Source organism: Citrus clementina, unplaced genomic scaffold (assembly GCF_000493195.1).
Source record: "Citrus clementina cultivar Clemenules unplaced genomic scaffold, Citrus_clementina_v1.0 scaffold_3, whole genome shotgun sequence".
Lineage (NCBI taxonomy): Eukaryota > Viridiplantae > Streptophyta > Magnoliopsida > Sapindales > Rutaceae > Citrus > Citrus x clementina.
Genome location: NW_006262339.1, coordinates 5,006,832 through 5,010,545, shown reverse-complemented (window position 1 = coordinate 5,010,545; position 3,714 = coordinate 5,006,832).

Sequence of the window (3,714 nt, the reverse complement as noted above, 5' to 3'; positions counted from 1 at the left end):
GGAAAACCTTGTAATTCCATCGGTCCCAGAACTTGTCCCAATGTGGATCAACAAGTATGGATTTACCCACATTGAGAATAATTTGATGACGGAATTAATCAATTATAACACATTGATGTTTCCAAGCGCCGTCAGATTACACAAGTCCTTGGTGACACACGCCGCAGCTAGCGCAGGTCTTTCTCTATTTTCATAAATTTTCAAGCTCCAGCACTGTTTCATCATCTGTATAACACACTTCTTTCAATTTCTTTGCTCTTTTATGTACAGCTGCGAAGACTGATGAGACAAATAAGAATGGTACTGGGCTGTTTCGAGGAAAAGGCTACGAAAAGCTTGCACTTTTTGACTTGAACCTTGAACCCCTTAATGAAGATGACGATGCTTGAATGGAAATGATGTAAGAAAGAACAAGTTCGTCATACGCCATTCAGGAAGTGGTGCGGCAAGGGCAAAAACATAGAAATCCCAAAATATAGAAGTCGTATAGTACCTGCAAACAAATGAATTTGACAAAGGCAAAACAATGAAAATATTTTAATAAAATCCCTTGTTGTTGTCTATATGAATGCAAATTATGGTGCTTTCTTGCCCTGATGGCAAAATAGAGAAGATAATTATGCGATCATGTTTTGAAAAAACACAGAAGATATTATCCAAGACAAAAAAAAAAATCACTTTTTTAATCAATGAACAGAGAAAATAAATATGCAGCATACCTTCTCGTGTCCGCCGCAATCCTCGGTCTTCGCAGAAATAATATAAATTTTTATTTCCCTATTATAATGTATACATATTTTGTCAAACATAATTGTTATTGCTTGAAATTCAAACTTAATGAGAAAGAAAACGAATGATAGAGAAATACCTCTGCGTGGCTTCAACCGAAACATTCTGGTAAATCACTAATTCGATGTAATTCAAACACTTTGATCTGTCTTCTATACTACTGCTAAGAAGAGGCCACACTTTTGTTTCATAATCAGTATGAAACGGGATGAAGTATTTGAATAATTCACATGGTCTCTCCATTCAATATCTTTCACTGATTTTTAAGTATTCTGAAGAGCATATTGTTCATCCAGTTTGTTTGGCAATAGCTTTAGAACTATAAGAAAAGGTAAGGGGAGAAGATAGGTTTATCAAGGAGAGATAATATGCTGGTAACTGCAACTTGAGAGATTGTAGGTGGCAAATTTATAGTGAAGTGTAGCCATTTATTATTATTACTATTATTTGTTTTTGAGTCTAAAATTAACTAAATACTTTTTTTAGTAATGCTACATACCCTAAATTTTTTATTCCAAAAAACTATTTCAAATGAAGTGGCATTCATCAATTAGTTGGTGAGATAATTCAATTAATTCACTTCAATTTTATTAAAAAAATTATTAACCACTTAATGAATGACACATCATTTAAAATAAAATTTGGGATGTTTATCATTACTCTACTTTCTCACCCATATGAGCGACGTTTGAACTCCATAATTCTTATTTTTCACTCAAGACATTTTACCAAATAAACTAACTTGCATCCAAATGATTCTATAGTCATTCAAGAAATCTACAATACTAATATTACAACTTGAATGTGCATTTTAAAGAAATGATTTAATGGCAATCATTTGCATAAGATATGATAGAACACCATATAATAATAATAATAATTGGATCTTAATTCGTATTCCAATTAATGTGACGTACCAATAAATGAGTGACACATAAAATTTATCTGTGCAAATTTGATATTTTATAGTTCAAACCCCTTAATGAAATAACTAAATATTCAACTCATAAAAAAGAAAAACATATAAGAGACAACTCAGAGACACAAAAAGATGGACAAAGACAACCGCGCAAAAGGGTATATGGGATAAGAATAATAATAGTACATTTAAACTCTTTCATGAGAGAACTAAATAGGGATAAAGATGATGATATTATTGGATTTTCTTTCCTTACAAGGAGGATTCGGTATGGGCAAAAATGGCTAGCCAATTAATGTTAAGACTAAAAAAGGAACCCGAAGAAGGGTAGAGATGACTATACAAAAGGCTAGATGGGATAAGAACACTACTATTATAATTACACTATTTTATAAGAAAACTAAATAAGGATAAAGATGATAAAAATATTAGATTTCTTTCCTTGCAAGGAGAATTCTATATATGAGTGAAAACTACTAGCCAAATAAAGTATAGATTTTCTTTCTTTTTTAGTAAAAGTAGAGTAAAAAACCTCTAGTATAAATTGTGTGGTATAACTTAATTGGTTGGATTAAACAACTCTTAGTCCACTGATTTATTTTTATTATTTTATATTTTCATTTAACTAATAAATTTAAACTATCTCAGTATGTACAAGATAAATTTGTAAAAAAACTTGTAACTTTGTTATCACTTTTTTTAGGTAAATTTAATAATATGTAAATGAATCAAACCAATGTGTTTTATTAGTTAAATTTTTGTTTTTGAGAATTAAAAAAATTATATACCGATAGAATTAAGATATGAATATTTGCGTACTCATGTGACACAATGAGAAGATGTTATAATGCCAGATCATTTACTACATCAATTATAATAAAAATTTCACATCTTAAATTTTGTGAGTGTAGTGCTGCAACTAAGAATTGAACTCCGGTTAGTCATCATTATGAGATTTGCAATATTAGTATTTTTCGCGCATTATTATCATTGTTTTGAAAACTTTTGAACAGACATAAATAACAAAACAATCCTAAATCATGTATTGTATACGAAAATAATACTACACATATGTACTAATTAAGTATCTTAAATAACGAAAATTTAAGTAGTTATTTCATTATGAATTCTTATGGCGGAAATCAAGTGGTCAAGTAGAGTGGCATTTCTCGCGGCAAATCAAGTCTCGTCCATCAATTTGATGGGAGAGACTTGATTTGTTACGAGGAATTTCCCTTTACTCATGTCCATCAAATTGCATGGATATTGACGATAATTTTTTTTCTTTTATTTTTTGGTTCCTTTCCAGAGCTTCTAATTTTTAATTATGAAGATAAAGTGAAAATCTTTATTAAGAACTTTAAAAACATAACACTAATAGTACTTAGCGATTTGGTAGCATTAGATTTTTTAAATTGTATTAATATTTTTAACACTTGGCCAATGCCTGTAACCTAACATTATAAATTTACAATGCCCATAAGTCCTTTTATATGTAAGAGTTGCAAATTAATGAACCGAGCTAATTACGAAAACTAGATCCTGACTTCATAAAATCATGTTTATATACGTCCTTTTATAAATATAACTCATTAAACAATTCATATATAAATAATCAATATAGAGCTAAATAATGAAGATGATGTAAATGAGTTATAGACTAATAAACAAGCATTGTAGGGGTTTAATTTCCTTTCTTAATGTGATTGAAGGCAGTAAGTGCTATATAAGATTTGTAAAATCTAGAGATGGTAAAATATGGACAGTGTTATATAAGATTTGTATGAAATATGAGTTGTAATCTGAGTAATAGTCTCATGTAATTCAAAAACCAAAAAAAAAAACTCTTCAAGTACATCTTAAGGTTATGTAGTTATGAGTAATAATGGAGCTACAAATTCTTATACAAACTAATATAGCATAACTAGATATTGATTAGATCAAAACATGCCGCAGTCCACATGATTTATTTTAACTAATATGAATGTGCCACGTCGGTTTGTATA